The 12,428-nt window shown below is 30.2% G+C and overlaps 1 long non-coding RNA gene across 1 annotated transcript; it reads right to left on the minus strand.

Moving 5' to 3' along the window:
• Positions 1–9,500: 9,500 nt before the first annotated feature.
• LOC135123958 (uncharacterized) lies at positions 9,501–10,095 on the minus strand. The gene is made up of 2 exons (XR_010279727.1): positions 10,011–10,095; positions 9,501–9,956 (listed from the first exon to the last, which is right to left on the minus strand). It is a non-coding gene; the product is annotated as an uncharacterized LOC135123958 (long non-coding RNA).
• Positions 10,096–12,428: the final 2,333 nt, after the last annotated feature.

The raw sequence follows: 12,428 nt of genomic DNA on the forward strand, positions 1-12,428 counted from the left end.
AAAATTGGAAAATCGAGAAATCGAAAATCCAAAAACACAGAATTAAAAAAAAAATGAAAAATTAAAAACCTGAAAAACAATAAATTGAGCAGTTAAAGAATTGACAACCTGAAAAATCCAGAAATCGAGAAGTCGAAAATGGTAACGAGAAATAGAAAAGCTCAAAAAATCGAAAAATCTAAAAGTCGAAAAATCGAGAGATCGAAAAGTTGAAAAAAAACTTTAGAAACTGAAAATTGAAAAATCGAAAAATTGGGAAATCTGATAACTGAAGAATCAAAAATTGAAAATTGATTATTTAAAAACCGAGATATTGAGAAATCGAAAAAATGTAAAACTGAACAATCAAAAAATTCCAAAATTACAAAATTGAAAAATTGGATAAATGTAAAATCGAAAAATTACAAAATTTAAAAATCGAAATTTTGAAAAATTGAAAATCAAAATTTTTAAAATCGAAACGATAAATACGGATGATTGAAAAACCAGAAATTGAATAATTGAAAAAACGAAGAATTATGAAATTGTAAAAATATCAAATTCAAAAAAATCAAAGAAGTGTAGGTAGTAAATCGAAACAATGGAATTTGGATAATTGAAAAATTAAAAATTGAAAAATCGAATACATCAAAAACGAAAAATTGTAAAATAATTAAATTGAAAAATCAAAAACTTAAAAATTAAAATCGAAATTTTGAACAATTAAAAATACAAAAAATTTAAAATTTGCGAAACTATAAAATTGAAAACGTGGATAATTATTGTAAATTCGAAAAATTTTAAAATCGAAAAAATTTGAAACCGAAAAAATTCTAAAATTATCAAACAACTGAAAAATGAAAAACTGGAAAATCTGATCACTGAAAAATTGATTAATTAAAAACCAGACAATTGAGAAATCGAAAAATTGTAAAAGTATAAAACTGAAAATCAAAAACTTGAAAAATTTAAATTAAAACAATTAAAATTCAAAAAATTGAAACACTAGATAACTGTAGAAAAACTGAAAATTTAGAAAGAACAAAATTGAAAAATAGAAAAATCGCAGAACTGAAATGTTCAAAAATTGAAAAATCTAAAATTTAAAAAACCGAAAAATAACATACCAAAAAATCGGAAAATCGAAAAACCCACAATTTAAAAAAAATGGAAAATTAAAAACCTGAAAAATCGGTAAACTGGCAAACTGAAAAGTCGAGAAATCGAGAAAATGGTATCGAGAAATAGAAAAGCTCAAACAATCGAAAAATCGAGAGATCAAAAAGTTGAAAAATTGAAAAAAAAAACTGAAACTTTAGAAACTGAAAAATGAAAAATCGAAAAATTGGGAAATCTGATAATTGAAGAATCAAAAATTGATTATTTAAAAACCTAGAGATTGAGAAATCGAAAAAATATAAAACTAAACAATAAAAAAATTCCAAAATTACAAAATTTAAAAATTGGATAAGTGTAAAATCGAAAAATTACAAAATTTAAAAATCGAAAAGCTGCGAGATCATGAAATTCAAAAATCAAAAACTTAAAAAATAAAAACCGAAATTTTGAAAAATTGGAAATCAAAAATTTGAAAATCGAAACGATAAATACCGATAATTGAAAAACCAGAAATTGAATAATTGAAAAACGAAGAATTATAAAACTGTTAAAATATCACATTCAAAAAAATCAAAAAAGTGTAGGTAGTAAATCGAAACAATGAAATTTGGATAATTGAAAAATTAAAAATTGAAAAATCGAATACATGAAAAACGAAATATTATAAAATAATTTAAAGTGAAAAATCAAAAACTTCAAAATTAACATCAAAATTTTGAACAATTGAAATTCAAAAAGTTGAAAGTTTGCATAACTATAAAATTGAAACATTGAATAATTATTGTAAAATTGAAAAATTTAAAATCTAAAAATTTTGAAACCGAAAAATTCTAAAATTATCAAACTGAAAAATAGAAAGTTGGAAAATTGAAAAATCCAGAAATTGGAAAATCTGATCATTGAAAAATTGATCCATTGAAACCAGACAATTGAGAAATCGAAAAATTGGAACAGTATAAAACTGAAATCAAAAACTTGATATTTTGAAGAATTAAATATTAAAAAATTTAAACATTGTAAAATTACAAAATTTATAAAATTCGGATAATTTAAAAATTAAAAATTGAAAAATCGAATACATCAAAAACGAAAAATTGTAAAATAATTAAACTGAATAATCCAAAACTTAAAAATTAAAATCAAGATTTTGAACAATTAAAATTCAAAAAATTGAAAATCTGAAAACAACAAACTGAAAAATAAAAAATTGGAAAAATAAGTATAAAACTGAAAATCAAAAAATTACAAAATTACGACATCGAAAAATTAATTGGTCCAAAGTTATTTACCGTTGGTGTATAATAATCAAATCCAGCTTTATAACCTTTAATTTTGGATTTATTTATGATAACTCCTATAAGGTAAAATAAAGGTATATATGTAATCTTAAAGTAAAAGTACAGAAGCATGATATGTGTATGTTTCACGCGAGGATTTACATTACAAAATTTTCTGATGACGTCACCACCATTTTTGAGCATTTTACCATCTATACGCTATCCATAAAACACATATAAAGTTTGGCAACAATCGGTCCAGTAGTTTCGGAAATTATCTGTCTAAAATAAAAATTGACGCAGACGACAAACAGGCGGAAACGGGGTCATGAAACGTCGAAAAAACATGAAAGTAGCAATAAACTCGATTACTAAATATACTTCCTTAGCTCATGTTGAATTAAATTATGTAAATATAATAGTGTTTCTTTAAAAAAAACTAAGTTGTGTGTTACGTTTTAAGAATAGAACACTCTGTATACATAGTTAAAAATAATTTTAGAGTGTAGTCTTCAAGGAAACGTGCAACCTCGAACCTTGACTTTGTTCTGTTTATATAGAAAACAAAAATAATTTGAAATAAGGGTTGTGTTTCCATTTATAGCTTATTATAAATGTAAAACAGACCATTTTTAATCTAGAGTCTGCCAAGTAGTACACACAAAAGGTGAGCTCACTAAGTAAAAGGTGAAAGTAGTGTGATTTTTTTTTAATTGGCACTGTGCTTTTTCAAATGAGTATGTCAAAAACTGACTAAGTCAAATTTAAATAAATATGACATTTTCCATTTAAGCGACAATTAAACACTAACTATAGACATTATTTTTACTGTCAAGTTATATGTTATCCGTGTATTTTCAACCGACTTATTTAGCAACTAATTAGCTTGGTATGTGGCCCGTGTTATGTTATCAGGTAGGACACACTTAATGACTTTTATTTTAATTATTCGTTTTAACGTTGTAAACACGTCGCGACTTTTTCTTTGTGTGCTGGTAACAGATGCATAAGTAAGTAAAAATTTACATTTATCAAACAATTAAAACATAATTTTTGGTGGTCGTATAATTAAATAAGAGAGCTAAAGCCCACAGGAAACAAATTGTTGTTAACACTTTCTTCCGGCGATGTCCTTAAAATCGCTACATATTCATCGAGCTTACTCAAGCTAAAAAACGCAAAGATCAAACCAAATACAGCGCCAGCTCTCCAGCCAGACCTAGTCCCAATCCAAACAAGCCCCTTAAAAGTTAAGCAAACCCGCCGAGAACCGGCCCTTCGTCACGTTCCTTAAAAACAATAAACAAAACCGCCCCTTTTTCCGCCGCCCCATTGATTAAATCGCCAAACTATTCGCCTTCGGAACGATCACCGCCGAACCATGCAAATGAACTAATTTGAATATTAACTGAAATTCCCCAAACAATAATATCATTCCGGAGGCGGCGGCGGCGCCGCCGTAGTAAAACTGATAAATAACGCGTCGATGATGCAAATCAGATTATTATCTAGAACTTAAGACCGAATTTTTCAATTTAAGAAGTTAATTATGAAAAAATCTGGAGAGGACCGTGGAGGACTGTCTACAAAGAGAATACTAATAGTATTTCAATTAACTTTTCTCCGGCTCTGAAGAAGTTGTGAAAGAGTGTCTGGCGTGCGCCTGACAACCGTGGCCAAGATATCATTTCCAATTTTATACCCGTGATTCAATAAAGTCTCAACACCATCGGCAACCCTTATATAAATAGCGCGGCGAGGCAGAGGCGGGTAAGAGGGTTCCAGGTTTCACTTATTCCAGGCGACGCAGAATTTTTATATAAACGGCTGAAAATTCAACTAAATAAATAAAAAAAAACGCACTAATAAAACTATAAACGGATTTTCGGTTAAAAATCACAGAGCGTCAAGGACAGGTATGTACCTACCAGCTCCCATCTTTGTCAACACGGTGTAACAATAATAAATCCGAGCTAATGGCCCCACTGGCCACTCGAAGCATCGACAGTCGTCGCTAGTGGAAAAAACGTAATAAAAATAACAGGTGGTAACTGCGTGACAATATTTAGTTACTTGAACGGTCGCCTAATGGCTTGGTCAACAATAGGTGTTCGCTGCCCTTTTACCAACTAGAAAAATTCACTTTTTTATTTTTTCGACAATTTGTTTAATTTTGTAACCGTTCGAAGGCGGCAGATGTGTGCGAGTTGAGGCTAAATATATTCAGCTGAGAAGTGCAAGCACCTTGTATACACACGAACCAATTATTTTTGTGCGACATTTCCATATCCCCTGCTCTCGAGAAACCGCTTAGAGATTTCCGCTAGTCGGTATCAGCTTGGGAGGCAGAGGCGGCGGTTTGGGTTGGCAAAATTTGGTTATTGTTTTTAATATTACCTTCAACATTTTTTCACAGATGTAACATCAATGTTTCTTTTTGGCTTAAACAGGATATCACGATGTGGCAAAAGTTTTTTTTTTGGCTTTATTTCTTCGAAAATTCCTACCATATTTTCAGAATCGCGTAATCAAAGTATGATATCTTCTTGGGATTTTTAAAAGTTTTTATCAAAGTCATTCGGAACATTTTTGTCGATTTTTTAGCAACACTTCCGAAAGCTCAATTTTCCAATATTTCCTTCTAAATTTTCGATTTTTGACCATTTTCGAAGATTACCTAAATTGATCTTTTTTGTAGATTTTGACATCCAGAAGTTATTTCAGCTTCATTTTTTCTAAAATTGTGGACATTTTCCAGAATCGCTCAAATAAAATGTGGCAAATTTTCAGGATTTTTAAAACGTTTGAACTTCAAGGCGTATATTTCGAAAATCATGCTCTGGAATGATAAACACATTGTTTTTCAATTGAAAACGTCGAGATGAATTTTTAGTTGATTTTTACGCATTTTTTCCAGAATTTTAAATTTTCAACATTATACAAATTTACGAAATTTTAGACGTATTTTCGATCGGCTTAAAAAATTATCTAGAAATTTGTTATAGATTTCTACTTCCACAAATTATTACCCTTTTTCCAGGATCGTCCAAATGAGATTTTCGGGATTTTAATAAAATTTGAATTTCAAAGTGAATATTTCTAAAAACGTGGTCGGGGACTAAACACACTATATTTTTGAAATAAACGCGTCGCAATCTACATTCTAGAATTTTTTTATTGATATTTGAAGACTTTTCCCAAGAGCTCCAATTTTCACATTCGCTCCATTAACGAAATTTTCGACCTGTTTACGACTACTCCACATTTAAGAAATATTGGCCTGATTTAGCCCACGATCGAAAATTACCTCAAGCAATATTTTTGGTGATTTCGACATCCAGAACTTATTTTTGACTTCATTTCTTAAAATTGCTACCAATTTTTCAAAATCGCCTAAATCAGTTTGACTTTTTGAGGATTTTTAAAAATTTTTATATCAAAGAGAATATTTTAAAAAACGTGGTCGGGGATTATAAAAACACTATATTTTTGAAATGAAAAACTCAAAATCTATGTCCCAGAATTTTTTGCTGATTTTTAGGAAATCTTTCCAAAAGCTCAAATTTTTAACACTCCATTTACAATTACGAAATTTTTAATACGTCTTCAACCGTTTTCAAAAATTACCAAACGATGCTTTCTTATATATGTATTTCGATTTGTAGGTTTTATTTTCGTTTTCATTCGAAATTTGCTGCCATTTTTCCAGAATGAAATATTCCAAATTTTAGGATTTAAAAAAAAAATAATTTTTCAAGTGAGGACATCAAGATAAAAATTGCTAAAATTTCGAAATTTTTTAAATTTTCAAAAATTCGCAATTCGCAGAGATTTTTTCGAAAACGCTGCTTCCTGACCATCAACATGCTATATTTTTGGAATCAGCGTGTCGAGATCTACGTCCCTGAATTTTTTTTATAATTTTTAGACAACTGTTTTAAAATTGGAATTTTTTAATCTTAATCCCCTTCTTCAAATTTCGCAAAAACGTTGACAATTTCGAAACTTAACTAAACACATTTTCTTGTAGATTTCGAGCTCCAGAACTCAAATCCGTCTTCGGTTTTTTGATACCTGCAACCGTTTTTCCAGAATGGACAGGTGAAATTTCGAAATTTTTGAAATTTTCAAAATTTCGCATTTCGCAGCGATTTTTTCGAAAATGTTGCTTCGTGACCATCAACATGATATATTTTTGGAATCAGCGTGTCGAGATCTACGTCCCCGAATTTTTTCATAATTTTTAGGCAACTTTCTTAAAATTGAAATTTTTTAATGGTCCCCGCCTTCTTCAAATTTCGCAAAAATTTTGACATTTTCGAAACTCAACTAAACGCATTTTCTTGTAGATTTCGAGCTCCAGAACTCAAATCCGTCTTCGGTTTTTTGATACCTGCAACTGTTTTTCCAGAATCGACCGTTGAAATTTCGATATTTTTGAAGTTTTCAAAAATTCACATTTCGCAGCCATTTTTACGAAAATGTTGCTTCGTGACCATCGACATGCCATATTTTTGGAATCAGCGTGTCGAGATCTACGTCCCTGAATTTTTTCATAATTTTTAGACAACTTTTTTAAATTTGAAATTTTTTAATGGTCCCCCCCTTCTTCAAATTTGGCAAAAATTTTGATTTTTTCGAAACTCAACTAAACACGTTTTCTTGTAGATTTCGAGCTCTAGAACTCAAAGCCGGCTTCGGTTTTTTGATACCTGCAACCGTTTTTCCAGAATCGAGCGTCGAAATTTCGAAATTTTTGAAATTTTCAAAGATTCGCATTTCGCAGCGATTTTTCGAAAATGTTGCTTCGTGATCATCAACATGATATATTTTTGGAATCATCGTGTCGAGATCTATGTCCCTGAATTTTTTCATAATTTTTATACAACTTTCTTACAATTGAAATTTTTCTTCAAATTTCGCAAAAATTTTGACATTTTCGAAACTCAACTAAATACATTTTCTTGTAGATTTCGAGCTCCAGAACTCAAATCCATCTTCGGTTTTTTGATACCTGCAGCCGTTTTTCCAGAATGGACAGGTAAAATTTCGAAATTTTTGAAATTTTCAAAATTTCGCATTTCGCAGCGACTTTTTCGAAAATGTTGCTACGTGACCATCAACATGCTATATTTTTGGAATCAGCGTGTCGAGATCTACGTCCCTGAATTTTTTCATAATTTTTAGACAACTTTTTAAAGTTGAAATTTTTTTAATGGTCCCCCCTTCTTCAAATTTCGCAAAAATTTTGACATTTTCGAAACTCAACTAAATACATTTTCTTGTAGATTTCGAGCTCCAGAACCCAAATCCGTATTCGGTTTTTGATACCTGCAACCGTTTTTCCAGAATCGACCGGTGAAATTGCGAAATTTTTGAAATTTTCTAAATTTCGCATTTCGTAGCGATTTTTTCGAAAATGTTGCTTCGTGACCATCAACATTCTATATTTTTGGAATCAGCGTGTCGAGATCTACGTCCCTGAATTTTTTCATAATTTTTAGACAACTTTTTTAAAATTGAATTTTTTTTTAGTGGTCCCCCCTTCTTCAAATTTCGCAAAAATTTTGACATTTTCGAAACTCAACTAAATACATTTTCTTGTAGATTTCGAGCTCTAGAACTCAAGTCCGGCTTCGGTTTTTTGATACCTGCAACCATTTTTCTAGAATCAACCGTTGAAATTACGAGATTATTGAAATTTTCAAAAATTCGCATTTCGTAGCGATTTTTTCGAAAATGGTTCTTTGTGACCATCAACATGCCATATTTTTGGAGTCAGCGTGTCAAAATTTTGACATTTTCCAGAATTTTTATCCATTTTTAGACAATTTTTGCAAAAATTAATTTTTCAAAATTTTGCTCTTATGAAATTTTTGACATGGTTTTCGACCACTTTCGAAAATTACCTCAAGCAATTTTTTTGTCGATTTCGACCTACAGAAATTATTTTTCTCAATTTTGCGAAAAATTCCTACCATTTATCCAGAATCATCCATGAAAAATACGGGAGGTTTTAGATTTGTATTTGAACCATGGATTTTCAAATTAAAAATTTCGAAAAATTTGCTCCGGAAAAACACTATATTTTTCAAATGAACGCGTCAAGGTAAAAATTTTTGCTGATTTTTAGTACCGTTTTTTCCAAAAGCTCGAAATTTCAACTTTCTTTTCCCATTTACGAAATTTCCGACCTGTTTTCGACCACCTCTCAAAAATCACATAATTTTTTTTCTGTAGATCTGAATCTCCAAAAGTTATTTTCGGCTTCATTTCTTCAAAAATGTATGCCATTTTTCTTAAATCGCCCAAATGAAATGTGGCAATATTTAGAAGTTTTAAAAAATTTGAATTCCAAAGAAAATATTGCAAAAATCTTGTCCCGGAAGCATAAACATACTACATTTTTTGTCCTGACCTGAACTGACCCAATTTTGAAAAATTACACCCTTCACAAAATCCAAATGGCCTACTCAGATCTAAAAACGTAAACACAATATAATTAACTTCAAACGTTTTGTCACTGTGACTTTAGTTTGACAGCTAGAACTTCCAGACGAAACTAAACTTCTCCACCTCAAGAACCTCCAGAGATGTCCGACACCTTCCTGTCCTCCCGCTCCACCATCAACACCATCCGCGGCATCAGCACCACCAGGGACAAAGTCCTCGTGGGCCTCATAATCGTCAACTTGTTCTTCTTCGTTTTCCTCATGTTCATAGTCAACCTCCTCCCCAGACAGTGTTAACCGTTTGAAATAAACCCTTCGAGCAGACGTTTGGCCAATTATTTTTTCCATCAACTCTCCAGCTCGATTACACTCGACGCTCCTCAGCAACATGCAACACCGTAGGTCACGAATGCGATACAATCATTTGCCCGATGTAATTAATTTTCGAGGACCCAAACATACGTCACAATGCTGGTAACAACAGTTACGTCAGGCTGAAGGGCGCCCTCCATAAATGTAATTCAATTTTAAGTGTGGCCGCAGAGAGGGTCGCCACGATGTCTGTCACTGGCAGGGATGCCACCCTGATGGCGATATTTCGATACTTAAGGTCAGGAAGTGGGAAGAAAGGGTGAGGGGTTGTGGAGAAGTGAATTTTTTGGTTAGCGGTAGCTGATTTTAAAAGTCTTTATTTGTAGAACAACCACTTATTTTTAATATTTTTTTATCATTATCATTTATCATTAATAATCCTAAGAAGTTAAAAAGTATAGTAGTGGCTTTAGTTTTACATTTTCCGTTCTAGTGGTTAGGAAAAGTGATTTATGATCCAAACTCTTATCACGAAAAACACATTTCTTCTAGATAGTTTCCTAATGAACACAACTCGGCGCCATAGACTGTATATGAAATACACGTTGTTTGTGTCATCCTGCAAGAACACAAATTTGGCACGCTCCACTATAAAATATCCGTGTTCACACAAGAAAAAATCGCCTTTAAGGGTGTTAAGTTTAGAAGTTCCATCGATTTCGAGAGTACCATTGAAGTACCGCTGGACATACTTCCAGCTTTTTTCTTCACAGTGTCTTTTCTCCAATGCTGAGTACACCGTATCACTGCGATCAGCCTATGAAAGGTAACATACAAATAATAAAAAAATTACATTAAACTTAGTACTTACCAAACAGGTCGATGCGGCTGCAGCAATTACGACGAAGAAAAGTACTTTATTCATTTTTTAAAACTGGAGTCAAATTGGACTGTCCTAGACACGGGTGGGGTTTATATAGCGAAGTACTGCATATTCAGTACCTACGCTACAATTTTTATGTACCTAAATAGAATTGTTAATTTTATTGTATCTGATTTCTGTCGGTAGTTATTTATTTCGTCGATTTTTAATTTGTTTTTCAAGTAAATATAAAATAAAGCATAAAAATACGCACGCGCCAACTTTGGCCATTTCTGTTTCATTATATTATTCATATACTTTTATTACTATTTTTGCACTATCTTCATTATCATATATTTTTTTAATTTAAACCCTCAGTAACACAAAAATTTAATGGGTTTTTATTTTTTACATTTTTTTTAACAGTTTAGTTGCACCAAACGCAACCCATAAAAAATTTGAGAAACAACAAGGTCGCAAATAAACAGTGTAAAAAATAAAACAGTAAAGTTTATAGTGTTTGACGTCACGGAAGCAAAACAACTAGTAATAAACAAATTTAAAACAAATTTAAAAAACATTATTTGTACATTTTTATAACTTATTTTAATTTTATGTATTTCCTTCAAACACGGTTTTCGCTTTTCCTTCTTGACCTTTTATGACCACTAGAGTACGAAAAAATAAGTCGCCCGTTTCCTTCTGTTTGTCTGTTTTATTTGCTGATAATTTCCGAATCTACCAGACCGAGTTTCGTCCAATTTTGTATGTATGGTAACTTTTACAATGTAAATGTTATTTAGCTCAAGCATTCAAATTAAAAAAAAAAACTCAAGACTATATAACAACATTTTATAATTTCCACATTTCAATTTTACGATTTTAAAATTTTTCGATTCTTCAAATTTCGGCTCTTAAATTTTTCAATTTTTTAAATTTTCGATTTTTCAACTACGGCTTTTTGGCATTTTTTCTCGATTTTTCATTTCTTTGATGCTTCAGTTTAGGATCTTTCAGTTATTAAAGTCTACAATTTTTCTTGGATTTTTCATTTTCGATATTTCAGTCTTGGGATTTTTAAATTTTAGATTTTTTAATTTTTCCACCTTTTTATGTATCGATTTCTCGATTTTTCTATTTTTCGATTCCTCAATTTTTCAATAGTTTAATTTTTCAATTTTTAAAATTTTAGACTTTTAAAATTTACATCAATTTTTTGAATTTTTAAATCTCTTGGGCTTGTCAATTTTAGATTGTTGGGTTTTTCTAATTTTTCTATTTTTCAATTTTTCTATATTTACAATTTTTAATTTTTCAATTTTTTTAATTTTCGGCTTCTATTTTTCGACTTTTCGACGTCTCGATTTTTCAATTTTTTGGTGTTGGGCTTTTTCGATTTTCGGGTTTTCATTTTTTCTTTGATTTTTCAATTTTTCAATATTCAATTTGGGATTTATAAACTCTACTAGATTTTTGAAATTTTCGGATTTCTGAATTTATCCAGATTTTGAGGTTTCGATGTATCGATTGTTAAGTTTCTGGATTTTTCAATTTTTCTATTTTTATAGTTTTGATTTTGTAATTTTTCGGTTTTTTCAATTTTCAACTTCGATTTTTCGATTTTTCACCTTCTGGATTTTTCAATTTTTCGATGTTTCAATTTTGGAGTTTTTCGATTTGAGGATTTTCAATTTTTGTTCAATTTTTCAATATTCAATTTGGGATTTATAAATTTTAGATGCATAAATTTTTCGAATTTTTTATGTTTCGATTTCTAGATTTTTCGGTTTTTCGATATTTTAATGTTTCAATTTTTAAAATTTTGGTTATTCGATTTCCCGATCTTTCGATTTTTTCGATTTTCGGTTTTGAATTTTTCCGTTTTTCAGGTTTTCGATTTAAAAATTTTTGGTTTTTCGATTTTGTAGTTTTTCGGTTCTTAGATTTTTCAACTTCTCGATTTATCGAGATTTCGATGTTTCGATTTAAATTTTCAAATTTTCAGCTTTCAACTTTTCGATTTTTCATGTTGGGCTGATTTGATATCACAATTTTTTTATTTCTCCATGTTTCACTTTTTCAATTTTTCGATTTGTGGGTTTTTGATATTTAGAGTTTTCGGCTTTTGAATTTCTCGATTTTTCATTTTTTCGAGGTTTCAGTTAAGGATTTTTCAGTTATTCAAGCCTACAATTTTTCTTGGACTTTTCAGTTTTTTGATATTTCAGTCTTGGGATTTTTAAATTTTCGATTTTTCGACTACGGTTTTTCGACTTTTTGAGTTCTCGATTTTTCAATTTTTCGATTATTCAGTTTTTCAATATTTTCATTTTTCAATTTTTAAAATTATTCAGTTTGGTATTACTTACAAATTTTGGATTTTTTGATGTTACGATTTCTCGATCTATCCAGATTTTGAGGTTTCGA

The sequence above is a fragment of the Zophobas morio genome, unplaced genomic scaffold (genome assembly GCF_036711695.1).
Source record: "Zophobas morio isolate AGI-343-1 ecotype UQ-CSIRO unplaced genomic scaffold, CSIRO_AGI_Zmor_V1 ptg000007l, whole genome shotgun sequence".
In the NCBI taxonomy this organism is placed as follows: domain Eukaryota; kingdom Metazoa; phylum Arthropoda; class Insecta; order Coleoptera; family Tenebrionidae; genus Zophobas; species Zophobas morio.